The following is a 23210-nucleotide window of genomic DNA, read 5'->3' on the forward strand; positions in this document are numbered from 1 at the left end:
CCCCACTGCTTAAGAAACCCACATTAAACACGTCTCTTGTAGACAGCTACAGACCTGTTTCTCTCCTACCATTCATAGGAAAAACACTTGAACGAGTTGTTTTCAACCAAGTGTCATCTTTCCTCTCACATAGCAACCAGTTGGATGTCAATCAATCTGGTTTCAAGAGTGGCCACTCGACTGAGACTGCACTGCTGTCGGTCACTGAATCCCTGCGGATTGCAAAGGCTGATTCCAAATCATCAGTTCTCATTCTGCTCGATCTATCAGCTGCCTTTGACACGGTGAATCATCAGATCCTCCTGTCCACCCTCTCATCACTGGGCATCACAGGTACTCCACTTCTCTGGTTTGAATCCTATCTCACAGGAAGGTCTTTCAGGGTTGCCTGGAGAGGGGAGGTATCCAAAGCTCATCAGCTGACCACGGGTGTTCCTCAGGGTTCAGTTCTTGGACCCCTCCTCTTCTCCATTTACACTACATCACTTGGTCCCATCATTCAGGCACATGGTTTCTCCTACCATTGCTATGCTGATGACACACAACTCTTCCTTTCATTCCAACCAGATGATCCCACAGTAGCTGCACGAATCTCAAGCTGTCTGGCGGACATCTCGGCATGGATGAAAGAACATCATCTACAGCTCAACCTGGCTAAGACTGAGCTTCTCGTCTTCCCTGCCAATCTGACTCTAAATCACGATTTCAGCATCCAGCTAGGCACATCCTCAATTACCCCATCAAATTCGGCCAGAAATCTTGGAGTAATCCTTGATGATCAACTGACCTTCAAAGACCACATTGCAATGACAGCTCGGTCATGCAGATTTGCACTATACAACATCAGGAAAATCAGGCCCTTTCTAACAGAACATGCAACACAACTTCTGGTCCAGGCTCTGGTCATTTCTAGGCTTATTACTGCAATGCACTTCTGGCTGGACTGCCATCATGCACAATCAAGCCTCTACAAATGATTCAGAACGCAGCAGCACGTCTCGTCTTCAACGAGCCCAAAAGAGCCCACGTCACGCCTCTCTTCATCTCTCTTCACTGGCTACCACTTGCTGCTCGCATCAAATTCAAGGTGTTGACGCTTGCTTACAGATCTACCACAGGCTCAGCACCCTCCTACTTCCACTCACTCTTACGAGTCTACACTCCTACCAGTAGGGCTGTAGTCAAGTCCACCTTTGTCGAGTCCAAGTCAAGTCCAAGTCCAAAAGGTTCGAGTCCAAGTCAAGTCCGAGTCCAAATGAGACAGTCAAGACAGAGACAGAAAAAAAAGAATCCTCTTCAAGACCTTCGTACATAACTATTGATAATTTATGTGATGTGAGAGACAGCATATCTTAGATTCTAAAATAATAATTTTGCATTATTATTTTTTGCATTATTACGTTTTTAAATTCTCTACAACTGTGGTTCCCAAACATTTTACAGTCGCGTACACCCTGAGGCATTTAACATTCTTCTGCATTCCCCTTCTCTTCCACTTAGACTGCTGCAATCACACCTTTTCCATTAAGGGACAATATTTTCCCTTTTAAACTGATTGTGCATTAGTGCTTTTTTTTACCTCTATAAATACCTTTATAAAATAAATCAATGTTTTAAATTAAAAATGTCCAAAAGAAAAATAAGCAATGATGTTATAATGTGTGATACTGTTAAATTGAACTAAAACTGCCAGTAGATGGCGGTAAGTCACTGTCTTAATGAGTGAGTCATCGAGTCATTCAATTCATTCATTCATTCATTCATTCATTCATTCAGTAAGGACACAAGTGGATGTATTTTTGAAAGGGTAATTGAATCATTGACTCTCATGGTTTTTACACAGCCACAGATTTGTTCAAGAAACATCGATATGAATTGCAGTTCTGCTGTGGCTTTTGTTTGAACTAGACATGCGCTGATTTCAATTTTCTTGGCTGATTCCGATTTCCGAATAGTGTGATCTGCCGATACCTATTTTTGCCGATTCTGATTTTCTTTCTAAGAACTATAATTGACAGCATATACAAACAAAAATCTACCTTTCTTCAACACAAAGTTTTATTTTCATAAAAAAAGTAAAACTCAGTAATAAAATAAGAACAAATAAAAAAATTCCAAACAGCAAATAAATGCAATAGAATAGAGAGCAATGAAACTAAGTTTTTCAGGTTAAGTAGGTTTTTATTTAGATAAGAAATACTACAGAAATTAAAGTAATCAAATGTAAAATAACACATCCACGTTGGTTACCTTAATTTCTGTATTTTTTATTGTAAATATTAAATAAAGACTTATTCTTACCATTAAAGTTAAAAACGTATTCAGTCAAGAGCAGAAAGTGATTTTCTTTGTCTTTTGTTCTTTAAATAACATGTCAGACAGCAGCAGGAATATTGGACTGCTGTCCCTTTAAGAATTGCATTCTCTTAGCTATTTAACGATCCAAAACTGACTGTGTTTATCTGAATAATTGCCAAGACGAGCATTTTGACATAATTTTGTATGTATTTAATATTTTAAGTGCATTAAGCCACTCATTTTGGTAATTGTGACTCTGTTTGAGACTAAGCGTGGCTTATTCGCGTGATCAGTGGTGCGCGCGCTTTCGGTGTGAGCACGAAACCTGCAGGAACCGGAGCGAATGAGACGAGTGAGAGAGAGGAGGTTCCCGCGCGAGTGTGTGTCACTTCACCGTGAGAGAAGAGAGCGAGAATGCGCAGCTGACGTTACTGCCTGTGCCGCTGGTAACAAAAAAGATCGGCTCGGAATCGGTAAGAAGTGAGACTGAAAAACTGGACTCGGTCCAAGTCCGGACTCGAGTACTACAACACTACCTACCAGAAACCTGCGCTCATTAAAGGAGCGAAGGCTTGTGGTACCATCACAGAGAGGCACGAAATCACTTTCCAGAACATTCTCATTCACTGTCCCTTGCTGGTGGAATGATCTTCCTGCCTTCATCCGGAATGCGGAATCCCTGGCAATATTCAAAAGACAGCTGAAAACCCATCTCTTTCGTGAGCACTTAACCTCATCTTAAAAAACAAAAAACAAAAAAAACTTCTTATTCCTATCCTTTCACTTCCTCTAATCCCTCTCTATTATATTTTAGGATAATCTGAGCACTGCCTATAACTTGTATTATGAGCACTTCGATCTTGTCTATTTGCCTCGTCATGATGACTCGCTTGTTGTATTTCCTCACTTAAGTCGCTTTGGATAAAAGCGTCTGCCAAATGAATAAATGTAAATGTAAATGTAAGGAAGCTTTGAACGTGTTAGGTACTGGACATACTCGACCGGATTATCCATAGACGGGATTGGGCGAGTGTCCTGGGGCACCAGCCATTAGGGGGGCAACAAGTGATAAAGATAATGGCTAAGTTTGATTTTTTTTTTTTTTTATCATGTTTTTGTATATATTATTTATCTGGAAAGATAAGGATCAAAATTAACAGTTAATGATACAATATACAGAGAGAATATAAAGAGCCCTACCCTTTGATCGCGAAAGTGAAAGTGCCCTTTGAGGTCGCATTGTAGTAGTATACTTCTGTGGTAATTTAATGGTCTGTACAGTGCCGTTTCAAGTCGAACAAGCTTCATTGAGGATCGCAGCTTATCGTTGCTTAACAACGGCCGACACCACCGGAGTGCAAGCTCTAAAAATATTAATTTAACAAAGTTTACTCACCTCAAATTCTCTCTGTAGAGAACAAAGTCCATGGTGCCTCTCCAGCCAGGATCCTGCGCGTTTTTCGCATAGACTGTAAAAAAATATGGACGTAGCGTCCGTGACGTCACCCATAGAGTTCTGAACAGCAGTTTTGAAGCGAAAATGAGGCCGCGACCATCTTAGCTGCGCGTCACCGCACGTCACTCCCGGATAACTGATATAAATGTCCATTGCAAAAAAAAAAAAAAAAAAACATTTCACATTTCTTCTGAATGATCTGTCATCGTTCTTCAAGAAAGGATGCAATCTGAGCAGCGTATCTAACAAACAAATGAGCCCGTGTCCAAAGTATATTTTTTTCAAAATAGTGCAGCAGTTTTAGTTATAATATCCAAGCAGTGCTGTCAGAGTTGTATATCCTCCTGGTTTTGTCATTGTTGTAAATCTCACAACCAAAACTTTCAGCCAATGCCACGATCCAACAACGTGTGTTCTGTGTCTTTTCCGCATGCATGCACATCTATGACACACATCTCGAATATTATGCAGCAAGCTATATTTTATAATTGTATAAAATAATCGAGAAAAAAAGCACAAAAACGGCTGAGATGCCAAATTCAGCGGCAGCTGAGGTAACAGCTCACAGACAGCAGCGCACTCTACCTGTCACTCAAGTGACCACGCCCTTAATTATGCAGAACTTTAAGGCTTAAGATAATTTTAACGGATAATTTTCTGCCTCTGTTAGAGGTTGTGCATAATTTGTGATGGACATTTGCATGTATAAACATTATGTTCATGATTGCTTAATATTCTTTATAAGTTTTATTTTATCTGTCGCTATTATGCAAGTTCCTATGGGAGGACTTTTATTTTGACGTGTTTCCACGAGCACCGCACATTGGGTAACAGGAAATAGCGAGCTTATGGCGCAGCAAACTGTTGACATGTTTTTGTTGCATCTGATTTCATCATCCTTCTAAACCCTGTCGAAAGCGATGGCTGTAAGTTTATTTTAATTATCCATCTGTTTGATATGTTGCAAGAGTTTAACGTGATCTAATCAAGATGTTTGTTTTTGGCGATCAGTACTAACGTGGTGTATTGATAATGCTCTTAACCTGAGTTAGCGATGTATCTACATTTCACTCATCACTGTTAATAAGCATAATTTAATTTTGATTGTAATATTTTTTCCTTATTTCTTTTATTTAATTTACAGTTTTACTCGGTTCAATGGCCGTTGAGTTTGCCTGTGTAAACCACAAATTGAAATATTAAAGGAGCAAGGCGCTCATATCCTGGCTCTTGAACAGAGTTTGGCTTGCTATTTATTTATATTTCACGCTTGGAAAGCAAAACATATGAAGAGAACAGTACAGTAAAAAGCCATGGATCAGCGGGTGCAAGAGGAACATGCAGATGCAAACATGCAAACTGAAGTGAAAGGAGGAAAAGGAAAAGCATCTTCAGAGGTCAGTTCTAAACGATCATCATCTTCCTCCAAGTGTTCAGTTGCTAGCGCTGCCGCTAAAGCTAGAGCCTCAGCAGAAGCTGCTCGTGCCAAGATGGTGTTTGCAAAAAGACAGCTTGAAATGAAAAAGGAGAAAGCTAGGCTGGAACAGGAAAGAGCTATGGTGGAAGCAAGTTTAGAAGCATTAGAAATCGAAAAAGAAGCTGCAGCTGCTCTGGCAGAAGCGGAAGCATTAGAGACAGCGGCAGCAGCAATGGAACATGATGATGGTTGCAGTGAGAGAAGCACACTTTCATCACATGTGATTTCAATGAGAACAGAGGAATATGTAAAGCACCAAACTCAGGTGAACTCTTGACTTTTCCACCCTACCTCTAAATATATCTTCAGCCTGTGTAAAGGAATCAACTCCGAGTTTGATCGAGAAGTCTCAGAGATTGAGCGCTGCATATGATAGTGATACAGTTCATGAACGGAGCAGAATATGTGATGATAAATGTCTGCAGAGCACAAGATATCCAGATTCACTGTATAATCTGCCTCATCCGATACCGAATACTGCATCTAAAGCATCCCAACGCCAACAAGACCCTGCTTCACAAAGGTATGCAGTTCTTTCAGATACGCAACATTACTCTCAAAGCCAAGCTGAGCCTATGTTAGACTTTGCTAAATTCTTGGCACGTAGAGAACTTGTCACCACAGGGCTTACCAAGTTTGACGATAATCCAGAGAACTTTAGAGCCTGGGAGTCTTCGTTTGTTAATGCCACGCAAGACTTACAGCTCTCAGCTGGTGAAGAGCTAGACTTATTAGTCAAGTGGCTGGGGAAGGAATCGTCAGATCATGTGAGAAGGATTCGGGCTGTATATGTCACTAATCCACAAGCTGCTCTCCAACTTTCTTGGGTGAGACTTCAAGAATGTTATGCCACTCCAGAAGTGATAGAAAGTGCCTTATTTAAGCGACTGGATAATTTTCCACGTCTATCTCCAAAAGACAATGTCAAACTCAGGGAGATTGCAGACCTGCTCACGGAGATACTTGCAGCGAAAGGAGACACATACTTACCTGGACTAGCTTATCTCGATACCCCTCGTGGCATTAATCCTATAGTGGAGAAGTTACCAGGAAGTTTGCAGGAGAAATGGCTGTTCGCTGGCTCACGTTTCAAGGAAGAGAACAAGGTCAGTTTTCCCCCATTCTCATTCTTCACTCATTTTATTTGCAGTGAAGCTAAAGCCAGGAATGATCCAAGTTTCAAGCTTTCAAGTAGTAGCCATACAGTCATCAGAAGTGAAAGACTGCTGTATAAACATGGTGCTAGCAGAGTTCCTGTGTCAGTACACAAGACAGATGTGTCGGCAAATGATGATTCAAATGCGGCAAACTCGAAAGAGACTATCAAAACAGACTTGTTGAAGTACTGCCCTATTCACAACAAATCACATCCACTGTCAAAATGCAGAGCCTTCAGGAAAAAGTCATTGTTGGAACGCAAGAACATCCTGAAAGAACAGAAAAGATGTTTCAAGTGTTGTTCTCCAAATCATGTAGCCAGAGAATGTCTCGCAATCCTCAAATGTGCTGAGTGTGATTCTGATAGACATTGCACAGTCATGCATCCAGACATAGCTCTGCCTCGCTCAACACCTCAGATGCAAGAACCATATACAGAACAGCAGGACAATGCTACCCCAGAGGTAACTTCAAAGTGTACAGAAGTTTGTGGGGAAAGTGCTCCAATGCGATCCTGTGCGAAAATGTGCTTGGTGCGTGTATTTCCTCATGAGCAACGGGAACGAGCTATTAAGATGTATGCCATAATTGACGACCAGAGCAACCGCTCCCTGGCCAAAGTAGAGTTCTTTGAGCTGTTTGAAATCCAGAGTAACCCCTCTCCATATTTGCTGAGAACATGTGCTGGTTCCATAGAAATATCTGGAAGGAAAGCGGTCGGCTTCCAAATAGAGACACTGGATGGTAAAACATGTCTAGATCTCCCACCATTGATTGAGTGTAACGAGATGATGAGCAACAGATGTGAAATACCTACTCCAGAGGTCGCCCTTGCTCATTCACACTTGAAACGTGTGGCACAGTTCATCCCAAAGCTAGATCCTGATGCTCAGATCTTAATATTGTTGGGAAGAGACATGATCCGTGTACACAAAGCAAGACAACAGATCAATGGGCCTCACAATGCACCTTTTGCGCAGCAGTTAGATTTAGGTTGGGTGATTGTAGGTGATGTCTGCATTGACAAAGCTCATAAGCCGATGGTGAGTGTCTTTAAAACTAACATCCTAGAGAATGGTCGTCCGTCTCTTCTCACTCCATGCCAAAGCCACATCAAAGTGAAAGAGAAATTGTTCCATGGCGGGGAGCATAAGTCTGTTGTTTTTCCCCATTCGTTCAATCACGCCACTCGTTGCATGCAAGTCGAAGATGAACTTGGGCTCAAAGTATTTGAGAGAACCAAAAATGATAACAAACATGCCATGTCCTTCGAGGATGAGATCTTCTTGAAGATCATGCAAGCAGAGTTCCACCAGGATGAACAGAGAAACTGGGTCGCTCCTTTGCCATTCAAATCACCCAGACCATTACTGCCAAATAATCGTGCTCATGCTTTGTCTCGTCTTAATTCTTTGCGACACACGCTAAGTAGAAACCCTGAGATGAAGGAACAGTTTTCTGCCTTCATGGAGAAACTCTTCCAGAACCATCATGCGGAAAGAGCACCACCTATCCACGAGGATGAAGAATGTTGGTACTTGCCCATCTTCGGAGTGTATCATCCGCAAAAACCGGGACAGATACGAGTGGTGTTTGATTCCAGCGCACAACACCAAGGTATTTCTCTGAACAATGTGCTGCTCTCAGGCCCTGACCTGAACAACTCCTTGTTGGGTGTGCTGCTACGGTTCAGGAAAGATCTTGTTGCTATTATGGCAGACATCCAACAGATGTTCTATGGTTTCCTGGTGAAAGAAGACCACAGAAACTATTTGCGATTTCTCTGGTACAGCAACAACGATTTGAACAAGGAAGTGGTAGAGTACCGTATGAGGGTACATGTTTTCGGGAACAGCCCTTCACCGGCAGTAGCGATATATGGTCTGCGGTTAGCTGCACAGCAAGGTGAGCAAGAGTATGGTACTGATACTTTGCACTTTGTCAACAGACATTTCTACGTGGATGACGGACTGATGTCCTTTCCCACAGAAGTCGAAGCAATTGACCTGCTCAAACGCACCCAAGAATCACTTTCCAAGTCGAACCTCAAGCTCCACAAAATAGCCTCAAACAGTTTTGAGGTGATGAAAGCGTTCCCACCAGAAGACCTCGCTTCTGGCCTTCAAGATCTGAATTTTGGAAATGAGAGTTGGCCCACTCAAAGAAGCCTAGGTTTATACTGGGACATAAAAACTGATACTTTCACTTTCAAAGTCGCAGCTAATGACCAGCCCTACACTCATCGCGGAGTGCTCTCTGTTGTGAATAGCCTCTTTGACCCTTTGGGCTTTGTGGCACCAGTGACAATCCAGGGCAGAGCACTGGTACGTGAGCTGACCAGAGAAGTACATGACTGGGACGAGGTCCTTCTTGAAGAGAAGAGAAGCAAGTGGGAAGAATGGAAAACCTCACTTCAAAAGATAAGTGACCTTCACATCACACGCACATATGTACACCATTCACTCTCTAACATTTTATACACTGAGTTGTGTGTCTTTTCAGATGCATCAAACTGGGCCATAGGGGCAGTGGCTTACCTCCGAGCTCAGACTGATGAAGGCGAGGTCAAAGTGGGATTTGTGTTGGGAAAGGCAAAGCTCTCACCACGTCCTGAACCTTCTATCCCTCGCCTGGAGCTGTGTGGAGCAGTGCTGGCTGTAGAGATGGCTGAACACATTCTCGACGAACTAGACCACAAGCCAAATGCAGTGAAATTCTACTGTGACAGCAAAGTGGTCCTGGGATATATCTACAATCAGTCCAGATGTTTTTTCGTTTATGTGCACAATCGTGTTCAGCGGATAAGTCACTCGACTTCTCCAGAACAGTGGAGTTATGTGCCTACAGTCCAGAATCCAGCTGACCTGGCAACAAGATCTGTGAGTGCATCACAGCTTAATAACACCATATGGTTCACAGGACCCAGCTTTCTCTACGAACCGCCCCAAGTGCAACAGTGTGAGTTCTTCGAACTGATAAATCCTGAGACGGATGCAGAAGTCAGACCTTGTGTAGCCAGCTTCACTACTCGAGTAGAAAGAAGCCTCTTCTCAGAACGTTTTCAGCGCTTTTCTACTTGGGAATCTTTGATAAGAGCTGTTTCTTTTCTGATTCATCAAGCACGTTCTCACATGTCAAGTTCAATAAGCACATCCCATACGTGCAGAGGATGGCATCAGTGCAGCGAAGCACGTACACCCGAAGAACAGACAGCATCAAAGAGACTTATACTTCTACATGTCCAAAGAGACCTATATCCAGATGAGTATGCTGCTCTGCAGAAGGATCAACAAGTTTCCCATTCAAGCACGCTGTGGAATCTCGACCCCTACATCGATGACGGTCTCTTGAGAATTGGAGGACGTCTGAAACACTCTTCTCTTGAGTCAGAGGTGAAAAATCCTATCATCCTCCCAAAGCAAAGTCATGTCGCCAAGCTGTTGGTAGGTTACTACCACTCCAAGGTGCACCATCAAGGCAGACAATTCACAGAAGGAGCAATCCGACTGGCTGGTTTGTGGATTGTAGGCGGGAAAAGACTGATAAACTCCATCCTTCAGGATTGTGTTATGTGTCGCAGACTCAGAGGAAAGTTGGAAGTTCAAAAGATGGCAGATCTTCCACCTGAGCGCCTCAGTACATCTCCTCCATTTACATACGTGGGGTTAGATGTTTTTGGTCCATGGACAGTTGTCACTCGGCGCACCAGAGGCGGTGTGGCTGAAAACAAAAGGTGGGCTATACTCTTCACGTGTATGAGTATAAGAGCAGTACACATAGAAGTCATTGAATCTATGAACACTGCCAGCTGCATCAATGCTCTGCGAAGGTTTTTTGCTGTGAGGGGACCAGCAAAGCAGCTCAGATCAGACAGAGGAACCAACTTTGTGGGAGCTAGCCAAGAACTGGGCATGCAGCCAACAAAAGAAAACCAGACTAGTCTTCTGAAATACCTCCATGAGAATGGCTGTACGTGGGAATTCAATCCTCCACACGCCTCCCACATGGGGGGAGCATGGGAACGCATGATCGGTGTAACCCGCAGGATTCTAGACGGTATGCTGTTGCAGAAGAAACATGCTCACTTGACTCATGAGGTACTTTGCACTTTGATGGCAGAGGTGTCGGCAATCATAAATGCTAGACCTCTGGTTCCTGTCTCGTCAGATCCATATGCTCCATGCATACTCACTCCAGCAATGCTTTTAACTCAAAAGCCAGGAGTACCTGCCCAGAGTGAGAATTATGCTGAAAAAGACCTCCTGAGATGTCAGTGGAGGCGAGTACAGGCATTGGCCAACGAGTTCTGGAGCCGATGGCGAAAAGAATATATCGGTACACTCCAACCCCGACGCAAGTGGCATGAGACTCACCGAAACCTGCATGTTGGAGACGTTGTGCTGTTGAAGCAAGTTCAGTCCTCAAGGAACGACTGGCCTTTGGGCTTAATCACATCCGTCTTCCCAAGCAGTGACGGAAAGGTCCGCAAGGTAGAGGTTAAGACAACCTCAAGTGGTAACATGAAAACATTCCTACGACCAATTTCTGATTTGATCTTACTGCTAGCTAAAGAAGACTAAGTAAGACTAAAAACAGATCGTTATAATGGCAGTAATAATGCCAGGCGGGGAGTGTTCTGCCTCTGTTAGAGGTTGTGCATAATTTGTGATGGACATTTGCATGTATAAACATTATATTTTCATGATTGCTTAATATTCTTTATAAGTTTTATTTTATCTGTCGCTTTTATGCAAGTTCCTATGGGAGGACTTTTATTTTGACGTGTTTCCACGAGCACCGCACATTGGGTAACAGGAAATAGCGAGCTTATGGTGCAGCAAACTGTTGACATGTTTTTGTTGCATCTGATTTCATCATCCTTCTAAACCCTGTCGAAAGCGATGGCTGTAAGTTTATTTTAATTATCCATCTGTTTGATATGTTGCAAGAGTTTAACGTGATCTAATCAAGATGTTTGTTTTTGGCGATCAGTACTAACGTGGGGTATTGATAATGCTCTTAACCTGAGTTAGCGATGTATCTATATACATTTCGCTCATCACTGTTAATAAGCATAATTTAATTTTGATTGTAATATTTTTTCCTTATTTCTTTTATTTAATTTACAGTTTTACTCTGTTCAATGGCCATTGAGTTTGCCTGTGTAAACCACAAATTGAAATATTAAAGGAGCAAGGCGCTCATATCCTGGCTCTTGAACAGAGTTTGGCTTGCTGTTTATTTATATTTCACGCTTGGAAAGCAAAACATATGAAGAGAACAGTACAGATAAATTATAAAAAAATTCACCCCCCTCAGAGTTGTCATGAAGGGCAAAAATAGCAGTACAGACCAAAACCACAATTTGAACCAACTTGTAAACATGTTTTTTTCCGCTATAAACTTGGCCAATTTAACATGGGACTCTATGAGATTCTGCTCTCTTTTGGAGCCTGTCCCTAGCGGCCAGTCGATGAATCGCAGTTTAAGTTACTTCTGTATTGGCTTCACGAGAGAAAGGGAGAGGTTGCCGCTTGGTTTTTCGTCTTTTTTTGTTATTTTCCGCACAAATATAGCTGCAGATGAAGAGCGCCAGCTGTTTGTTTACATCTATTTTCAAGATCCCGCGCACAGTGTGTTGCTTGATTGAGCGGTCTCAATCTTAAACGTTTGTGTTCTTCTCCGACTGTCAACGATTAAAATCGGCTCCAGTCGAAGGAAACAATCGGTATGTGTGTTCAGTTCAGTCTTAGAATGTTTCAGCTAATCGTTAGGTGTGTCCCCGGCTTTAAGAGAGAAACTGGATTTTTGAATAGAAACAAATAAGATTCTTTTGAATAGAAATAAAAACAATTAAAAAATTAATTTAAAAATAAACTTGTACCTTCTTAATTTTATTGTAACTGTTGCGATTTTAAATTAACACTTCAAAACACTGAAGTTAACATTGGCTACGTTTACATGCACCCAAATAATCCATTTGTAATTGGATTGATGGCTCAATCGGATTGAAAAATGTCCATGTAAACACCTTAAAGGTGCCCTAGAATTAAAAATTGAATTTATCTTGGCATAGTTAAATAACAAGAGTTCAGTACATGGAAATGACATACAGTGAGTCTCAAACACCATTGTTTCCTCCTTCTTATATAAATCTCAATTGTTTAAAAGACCTGCGACGAACAGGCGAATCTCAACATAACACTGACTGTTACGTAACAGTCGGGATCATTAATATGTACGCCCCCAATATTTGCATATTCCAGCTCATGTTCAAGCCATTAGACAAGGGCAGAACGTCTGGATGTGCACAGCTGAATCATCAGACTAGGTAAGCAAGCAAGGACAACAGCGAAAAATGGCAGATGGAGCAATAATAACTGACATGATCCATGATATCATGATTTTTTGGTGATATTTGTAAATTGTCTTTCTAAATGTTTCGTTAGCATGTTGCTAATGTACTGTTAAATGTGGTTAAAGTTACCATCGTTTCTTACTGTATTCACGGAGACAAGACTGTCGTTATTTTTATTTTTTAAACACTTGCAGTCTGTATAATGCATAAACACAACTTCATTCTTTATAAATCTCTCCAACAGTGTGTAATGTTAGGTTTAGCCACAGAGCACCATCAAACTCATTCAGAATCAAATGTAAACATCCAAATAATTACCATACTTACGCGATTAGACATGTTGCATGACAAACACTTTTTAAAGATCCATTTTAAGGGTTATATTAGCTGTGTGAACTTTGTTTATGCACTGTTTAAGGCAAGCGCGAGCTCCGTGGGCGGGAGCGTGAGCATTTAAAGGGGCCGCAGCCTTAATCGGCTCATATTTAATGATGCCCCAAAATAGGCAGTTTTAAAAAAATTATTAAAAAATCTATGGGGTATTTTGAGCTGAAACTTCACAGACACATTCAGGGGACACCTTAGACTTATATTACATCTTTTAAAAAGACGTTCTACGGCAACTTTAATCGATCTGAATGAAATTTCGATTGGACTGGAAGGGGTGGTTTATTCCTTTTCTAATCCGATCAAACACTTAGATTTGAGTAAAAAATAATTTGGCAAATAACCTTTTGAGTAAAACACTATTTGGACAGAATTTCTTTATCTTTCTGGGAGGTGGGGTGATAAACTGTTTGGGTTTCAGTCCAATCCTAAACGCAAATTTTCACCCCTTTCCAGTAAAATAGCAGGCGAGATAAGCTAATGTTAGGCCCAACGTTACCTGTTATTTTTCACAGAACTTATAGTTGTTTGAGTCTATTTTTTTGTTTACATGAGGTGGAGAATAGTCATATGTAAAGTTGTTTCAGATAATTATTTCATATCCTATTAATTCATAATTAATAAATTACCGTGTGTGTGTTCCGTTGCAGCTTACAGCTCATTCAAGTGTGTTTTTTGGAGTATTTCTTCTTTCTATTTCATCTTTCATCTGAGGAAAGTAAGATTAAAAACTGTTTTAAACTTGATTTAGCTAGTTCTTTTGTCAGATACCGATAATTGTCCACAAATACAGCTTTTAACATGTAATAAATGTGCAGTTTTAAAAGATTTATACCTATAATTGATGGGTTAAAGTTTAAAAACCCACTTGTATCAGTAAATTTAGTTTTAGTATACTAGTTTGAGTCTATTTTTGTTTACATTTGACAATTCTCCACCTCATGTAAAGTTGTTTCAGATCATTATTTCATATCATATTAATTCATAATTAATAAGTTACTGTGTGTGTGTGTGTGTGTTCTGTTGCAGCTTACAGCTCAATCAAGTGCCACCAGTGTGTTTTTGGAGTATTCTTCTTTCTATTTCATCTTTACCAAACATCTGAGGAAAGTAAGATTAAAAACTGTTTTAAACTTGATTTAGCCAGCTATTTTGTCAAATACTGATAATGGTCCACAACTACAGATTTTAACATGTAATAATTGTGCCATTTCAAAATTCATATCTAAAATTATTGGGTAAAAGTTTAAAAACCTACTTTTTATGTTCACAACCTACTTTGTAGTTTAAAAACCCACTTGTATCAGTAAACTTTAGTTCTAGTATACTAGTTTGAGCCTATTTTTGTTTACATTTGACAATTCTCCACCTCATGTAATGTTGTTTCAGATCATTATTTTATATCATAGAGAGGAAGTGTCATTGCTCCCTATGCAGGCCTCACCGAGCCATCAGATTAAATCAAAATATCTTGATTTGTGTTCTGAAAATGAACGGAGGACTTACGGGTGTAGAACGACATGAGGGTGAGTAAAAAATTACATTATTTTCATTTTTGGGTGAACTAACCCTTTAACTATAATAAATTGACAGGATTTTTGTTATATTTTATCCCTTGCAACTGTTGGGGGCTATGACACAAAACGTGTCAAAGAAGTTCCTCCTGTGTAAGTAAATGTAATAAATATTGCCTGGCTAGCAAAATTTAAGCACTTTTTTTTTTTTTTGCCTACACATAACTTTTTTTGTTGTTGTTCAAAATGTATGTAACAAGCGAGTTCATATTGGGACTATTTGAGAATGGTTCTGGTTGGCAGCGCTGTGGAGTAGCACAGTATCTGCGTGACTCGTCATAGACATAGAGAGAAGTAGCTCCGGCTATAATGTTCTTCCGCAAGACGCATGCAGTTCTGTTTATTAACCGCTAGAGCACCAAAAGTTACATAGTGTACCTATAAATGTCAGATTGTACACTATTGTTTTTTAAGCAGTGGTTATGTGTATCCTTTAAAAAAAACAAATTTTCATTTGTCCACATAACGTTTGCCAGTTTTTATTTATATGCTGTTTAATGTATGATGATCACTTTATTTTATATTTGTGTGAGTAATCTTCTATCGCTTGTTTCAGCTTCTTCTTCTGCATTTTGATAGGGAGATTCTGTATTATTTCAGAAGATGCGTAACAACGCCCCCTACCGTATATAGCCTGAAAATTCAGTCAATTCAGCCAAGATTTGAAGTAAATTGCTATGTACACTACCAGAGGACTAGCTTACACAAAAATTCAGATACTCGGAATTAGGAATATATCTGTTTTCTTTATAAATCAATATTTTCAAATGATGTACTTTTATACTATACTTTTATAAATATACTTTTTAAGTATATCTCGATCAAAGACTGAGTCCAAGTATAGGCCAAATATACTTTACTTTTCTGTCAGTATAAGTCAAGCATACTTAAAAGGGTCATGAAACCCCAAAACTCTTTTTTTGAGCTGTAAACAGATATGTATAGGCTGCACATCATTGAAAACACTAAAGGTACTCATTAATGTTATTCGTAAGTGAAAAATAGTTATTTTTGCATTTTTTCAGAGCGATTTCTGTCTTCCTGTTTGAAAAGCTGAGTCGGAGCAACGTCACAAAATCTGACGTCATCGTGTACTTTCGGCCCAAGTATGGGCATGGTCGAACATGTTGACGTAGACCGTTTCGAGCGATTCTCAACATATATTCTTGACATGAAGCTCATTTAATCCAATCACTGCGCTGTAGTATGCATAAGATTATAATTGCGGTATTATGCATGAGGAAGTATCACTTCTCTCACCTCGGTCTCTTGTCATTCAGAGACATATCATTGGTGTTCGTTTCCTCAGTGCTACAACACAATGTTTTTTACTGCAACGCGACCAGATCAGAGGTTTGTGTGCATGTGGATTGTTTTGCTGTAATCTACCAGCACAAATGGAAAATATGTTCGCGTGAGATCGCATTACAGCGGAGAATTCAAATGTCACAAAAATGCGGCTCATTCACCTCTGCCTGCTCTAGCTGCGTTCAAACACACAAGCCGTGTGTATGTTTCCCCCAGCAGCACATGTGTTGTTTGTATTTTGCCCGCGATGCAGTCAGAACTGGGCAAGATGGCAGCACCGGGTATTACAGGTGAAACTGTAGCTCTTGTCACCTTAATCCTGCTCACAAGTTTTTTAACTATACCGATACCGGTCAAATTTTAAATAAATCATATAGTCGAACCTCAGAGGATTTAGTGCCGATCCACATAAACAAGCTTTTTGGACTTGGAAGATACGTATTGGCTGCAACTTTTATCCATCCATATTTGCACAGCAGAGCAGCCCAACATTCCAAAACTATCTTAAAACCACATCAAAGCTTCGCACTGATAATTACCTTTTGCCTCCTGCTATCTGGTGACATACACCAATGTCCCGGCCCGTTTAACCTTCCAGCACAAGATCAAGATGGCCCTTACATCCCAACGTCCGATAAGAGCACCACCGGTAACTTTCAGGTATGCACTTCATGTACCTTAAGCTATATGCCTGAGCAATGCACTTACCTGAATGATTCTTCCATCTTTCCGTTGGGCGTTGTGGGGACGGACGCTGGGGCTAACTGTGGGGAGCCATTGGTGACTGAGAATGGTGTGGTGATTGGTGTGGCGGCGCCGCGTGTGATTTCTTCGCTTGGGATATGTCCAGCATTGACAGGGGCATTGAGTGGGGATGCCTTCATCTATGCCCGTGGATTGGCAACCGAGCAGAAATCCCCGTATGTGGATTGATCAGTCATTGAAAATTGGGGCGAGCTACACAATCACGACTGTGGCTGGCATGGCTAGCAGAGTAGCTGGGAAGCTATAAACAACGTGCACCGGAGGACACGCGACAGCCAACCTGATGCCAATGCCCAACGAGAACATAAATGGGTCTGTACCACAAACACAGCCTCCCCTAAATCATTGCCAAACTGAAAGAAAGTCTAGAAATCCTGTAATGAAAAGGCATAGACAGACAAAGTTTCTAAAGACACTAAACCTGGCTAAATTAATCTGGGATATTGAAAACAAACCTAAAGGGCTACTCTGTGCCCATATAAATATACATATGCTGTCTAAGCGTGAGCAACTGGATCATAATTTAAGTGACTCTAACATTGACATACTAGGACTATCAGAAACTTGGCTCACCAGCTCATCAGCTGAATCTGGTGTTGTCTTCCCAAACTATAAGGTGTTTAGAAGGGATAAACTCAAGGGAAGAGGAGGAGGGGTGTTGCTCTATGTAAAAAAACAACTTAGAATGCTCCCAACTTAGCGTACCAGATTAGGTTGAAATAGAAAATGTTTCAGTAAAAATCTCTCTCTCTCTCTCTCTCTCTCTCTCTCTCTCTCTCTCTCTCTCTCAAGAGATGGCTTTTACCTTGATCTGCTTGTATTGTCCTCCCTCAGCAAAAATTAACTTCTATAAGCAACTTCAGGCTTTATTGAAACATCACAGTTTATACAACAAATCCAATTAAATAATTGTCATTGGAGATTTTGATGTGAATTGGGACTGTAAGCAGAATAGAAAAACACTTAAACGTACTATGGACACCCTCAATTTTTCTCAACTCATTGAGCAACCTACAAGAATCACAAGACAGTCAAAAACCAAAATAGATTTGCTCTTCATTAACAAGCCTGAAAGAATTACTAAATCCTATAATTTTCTGACTGGTATCTCAGACCACAACCTCATATTATTCTCTAGAAAACTTACCAGGTCAAGGGTCAATAATGATTTCTCAAATCCATCAAGTAATAGGTCGCCATTTGAATTTTTCCCTAGAAATCAACGACAAAATGTGGCCATAGCTTTATCATCAGTGGACTGGGAGCCAATCCTGTCCAGTGATGATCCCAATTTGTGTTGCAGTCAACTTAACAAAACTGTCAAAGAAGTTATATCAACACACTCCATTAGAGGGAGAAACAAACTAAAGAAAAGATGCTATTTGCCATGGTTGAACAAAGAATGTAAAAATATGATGACAAGAAGAGACAAATTTCTGAAAACCAGTCTTATTATAGACCGACAGAGATTCACTCATATGCGAAATAAAGTAACAGCAAGTCTACGACAGGCAAAAGCTAATTTCTTCATAAATATAATAAAGAACGCAAAAAGAAATGGAAAAATGATATGGCAACATCTAAACAAATTGTTTGGCCGTCAATCAAACAAAAATAACAAGAAAATTAAGCTTCAAGTAAATAACATTATTATTAATGACCCCTTTTCCATAGATACTAATCTAAACAGTTATTTCATAACCTCGGTAAAGGAGATTGCCCAACATTTTAGTCCATCTGTTTGCTCTGATAATATCAGTGACTCTGATCAGGCTGTGTTCAGAATCACTGAGATTTCATATCATGAAGTGGCCAAAATTATTACTGGCCTAAAAAACTCAAAAGCACCAGATGCATTTGGTCTTAACTCAATTTTTCTGAAAGATTTCAAAGATCCTCTTGTACGACCAATCACCCATCTCCTTAACATGTCCTTTAAACACTCTGTAGTCCCAGCCGACTGGAAAGTAGCTGCAGTGACACCAATTTTTAAATCCGGTGCTAAAACGGACATGGTGAACTACCGACCTATAAGCATACTTCCTGTTATTTCCAAAATAGCTGAGAAATGGGTGGTTAAACTCCTCACAGCTCATTTGGAAAACACTCAGCCCTCATTACATCCACTACAATTTGGCTTTCGAATCCATCGCTCCACAGACACAGCCCTGTGTGTGCTAATAGAAAACATAAAAAACTTACTTGACAGGAGTCCCTGTGTCGGGGCTGTCTTCTTGGATTTGAAGAAAGCCTTTGACTCTGTAAACCACCAGATCTTGCTGTCCAGGTTGACTCAGTTCAACATCTCTAATCAAGCACTCCAATGATTTACATCATATCTTACCCACAGGAAACAGTATGTGGTAGTTGACAGTGTAAAATATTTGTGCCTAGACTGTGATGTTGGTGTCCCCCAGGGGTCTATCCTTGGGCCGATTTTATTCTCTCTTTTTATTAATACATTACCAAACACTTGTTCAAATGTCTTCTCACAGATGTATGCAGATGACGCAGTCATCTACACTCAAGCCAAAAACTTTCAGCAAGCTGCTAAAAGTTTCTCTCAGTTGCCTTGTCGTCTGTACATAGCTGGCTCAAGGATTCATGCCTCTTGTTAAACACCACAAAAACGGTCTGTATGTACTTCTCAAAATGTAATCCTGAATTGAACCGATTAAATATCTTTATAAACGGAGTAGAACTTGATCTTGTTCCAGAATTTAAGTACCTTGGGGTTACCCTGGATCCAACTTTGTCATTCAAAAGTCATGTAAAAAAATTGGCACAAGTAATTCAATTCAATAATCGTAATTTTCAACATATTCGAAACAATTTAATCATGAGTGCTGCTAAAACCTACTTTTACTCTATGATAATTTCTCATATGGACTACGGTTTAACTAGTTGGTCACTTGCTTGTCCCATAACACTAAAAACCATTGAAAATCTTTACAAAAAAGTTTAAAAATACTTGATAAAAAAAACATTTCTCACCATCACTGCAATATTTTGAAAAAGCATAGATTATTGGACCTTAACAACATGATTAACCTTAAAAGAGCTTGTCTGATTTACAAGGTCCTACACTCCCTCGCACCACCGCAGATAGCTCAGAAAGGATCACGTGAGCTACTACCAGAGGTGACCTGGCAATACCCCACAGATGTACCACCTTCGGACAGCCTGTGATGTTCTGTTCATGGTGGGAATCTGTGGAATAGTCTTCCGTTAGCATTGAGAGAAAGTTCTACGTATGATATTTTTAAAATTCAGATGAAGAATTGGCTCTGGTCAAACCAAACCTGCAGTCATTCTTAGAAGCAATTTATATTTCTATTTAAATCTTTTTACTGGGAGATAACTGTATGTATGTGGTGATTGTGTGTGTGTGTGCACGTGTATGTGTAGAAACTGTATATTATTTAAATTGCGGTTGATCTGACTGTGCGCTATTGTGACCGCGCAATAATACGATTTGTACAATTAGCGGAGTGTGTAATGAGTGGATTGTGTAATAATGTGAATTGTGTAAAGTGAGTAATGTGCAATGTGAGGTGTGTACAATAATTGTGGATTGTGCAATATGAGGATGTGCAAGAATGTTGATTGTGTAAAATATATATATATATATATATATTTTTTTGTATATGAAATTTCTTTGTCTATGTATTGGCCCTTGTGACCCTAGTCCTGGGGACAACGGATGGAAATTAGCCTTCGGCTACAATCAGGTGTGTTTACATTCATGTATTATGTCTGTTCATTAACACACACTGTCCCTATTAAAAAAAAAACAAATAAGAAAAAAAAAAAAACGAACAGAACTGGAGTTTGAAATATACGATTGTTATTATGATATACGCGCGGAACGCGCATATGATCGGTTTCAGCACGGAGCTCCGTGATGATTTTAATAACACTAGCCACGTGGCTCATAGCTCATACAGAATAAAGTATCCGTGTTTGAAGTTTTTATTTCACACTTTCTCCTGCACCAAACATTAACCAGCACGGTGTAGTTATTCACACATATTTCATCAAGTCTTCTTCAAATGAATTATATGTGCAAACTGGACACTGGTGTAGCCTATCTGAACGCGACGGCATGATTATTCTAATAGACAAAAGACTGATTATGTTTATGAGCACTGCAGTCTCAAAATCAAAGTAGCCTATTATTAGCCCTATTAAATATTCTTTCGCATTTCTCCCTTGTGCTTGTGAGTTTGCTGTCATATTCTCCGTGCTCATATATTAATATTCATTATTCTGTATAATGAGTGTGTTCTATGTCTGTGCTTCATTGGTTGCTCTCCCCTCATCTCCCCCTCTACACTCCCACTTTTCCAAAGCTTTACATGCCCATTTTAACAGAATTTTTCCAGCTCAGAGGTGTGAACGACCAAGGTAAAACAGGGGGGTTTCATGACCCTTTAAGTGCAAATTTAAGAATATTTCTCAGAAGTACAAAAAGTATATTTCTGAGAAGTATATAAAAAGCAGACTGAAAGTATACTTTCTTATTTTTAGTTTGAAATAAGCATGCTAATAGCACATTTGAATAAACTTATTTTTTCTTAAGGGTAGTCATAATAACACAGTGCTATGCAAAGATATGAGAAACCAGTACTCAGATTCAGATTCCTTCAAATATCAGCTGTCTCAGCCCAGTTCACCACATTATGACCATGTGGTTGCATGACTGTGACTGAGTGAATGAATACAGTCATTGCTCACAGCAGTGTATGCAGACATTGACACTGGGCAAGGACAATGTTTTTGAGTTTGAAATGATATTTGTGTAAATCAGAAAACCATAATATTCAGCCAGAAATACAAAATATAGAGTGTACTTTGCAAACGGTTTTGTAGATTTGAGATTTGAGCACTGATAAGCGCTTTAAACTGCCAGCCTTTGAGTTTATTCACTGAGAATGGTTAAATGTTGGAGCTTGACCACATCCCATATGATGATGTCAAGCAAATGAATAACAAAGACCCTTGTGACAGAAAGAGTCAAACCTGCTTTTTTACAGTTTTGCAACACTAAAAAAAAAAAAAAAAACTCACCATCACCATCACAGTATATACTGTACAATCTCTCACAAGCCATTTCAACCTCATACTCAGATAAGCCTCATACTCAAGTCTTGTGAGAGTGGTTTCCACAGCAGCTCACAATGGTCCGAATGATTAAACAAGACCTGTGGCGCCCTTTAGTGGTGGCCCATTTAGTGTATTCTTCTTACAGCTTTCAAAGTCACTTTGGTACATTTCTTAGATCATAATTAAAATTATCAAAACTATCATGCAATTATGTACAATTGTCTGCTTGTAACAATCAGCCTTATTGTTAGAAGTTACTTGGATTAAAATGGGGTCAGATTATACTGTGTGAGATTTCAGAGCATTTAAAAAGATGAGAGAGATGACAATTTTAAAGTGAAAATCAAATGTGCACAATAAAACTAGGAAACCTCAGGCTGTTTAAAGCATAGAGTCCAGCGGCCTCATTTATAAAGTGTGTGTACACACAGATTTGATCTTAGAGTATGTGTGCGACACCTCTCGTGGAGTGCGCATGTAATGCGCATACACTTACCTGGTTCCACAGGTGGACAGAGGGAGCAGTCGAGGCTTTGGGTGTCCGCTGCTCGCTGCTGTCCTCTGGCGACAGAAGAGGGGGATGAGAGTGGTGAGGATCTTGCCCTCCCACTGTTCTCCGAGCCCTCTTCGGACCCGGAGATGAAGGAAACTGCTCTTTTATTGCAAATTTGGGTACAGAAACAAAAGATTCTCCACCCGGCCCTCTCCCCAAAGTTCTCGAACGCGTCGCCGAAGAGGCCAGTCTGGGACATGTCGAACGTGACCAACTGAATGGGAACTGAAACCATTCAGCTGTGTCACATGCTGTTTCCTGCATTATCTATTTCTTATTTCAAGGTTCCTTTATTTGTAATTTTTATGCTCCACATAAAAACGAAATTGTGTTTCACACATCCACCGCTCAGTAATTCAGTGCAAAACAATTAATAAAAAAAACTACTAATAAATAACTATTAAATGCGAATACCAATAAGTAAGCTAAAAATATGCTAATTGTTCTTTAAAAAAAAAGAGTCTCATTAAATACAGTTCACATTATCTGATTTGTCAGTCTGATAGCTGTGAGGAAAAGCTGTTTAACAGCTGAGTATTCTGAGTAGTAGATCTAATACTTCTGTAGACTGTAGGAGTGTGAACATTCCATGACAATAATGAGAGGAGTCCTTTATGATGCCTGTTGCTCTGTGCACACAATGTAAATGTCCTGCAAACATGGCAGTGAGGCACCAATGATTTTTTTCTGTAGTTCACACTATCTTGTTCAATTTGTGTCTCTCCTCTACTATGCTATTACCAAACCAAGAAGAGATGCAGTAAGTGAGA

General features: G+C 40.0%; 1 long non-coding RNA gene across 1 annotated transcript in view; it reads right to left on the reverse strand.

The window, feature by feature from the left end:
- LOC137008691 (uncharacterized) overlaps positions 1 to 22640 on the reverse strand; it is a 65982-nt gene extending 43342 nt beyond the window's left edge. Inside the window, exon 1 of the long non-coding RNA XR_010892798.1 lies at positions 22384 to 22640. This is a non-coding gene — a long non-coding RNA (uncharacterized lncRNA). The remainder of the gene's footprint in view (positions 1 to 22383) is intronic.
- Between the last annotated feature and the right edge of the window lie 570 nt (positions 22641 to 23210).

The sequence above is a fragment of the Chanodichthys erythropterus genome, chromosome 20, assembly GCF_024489055.1.
Source record: "Chanodichthys erythropterus isolate Z2021 chromosome 20, ASM2448905v1, whole genome shotgun sequence".
Lineage (NCBI taxonomy): Eukaryota > Metazoa > Chordata > Actinopteri > Cypriniformes > Xenocyprididae > Chanodichthys > Chanodichthys erythropterus.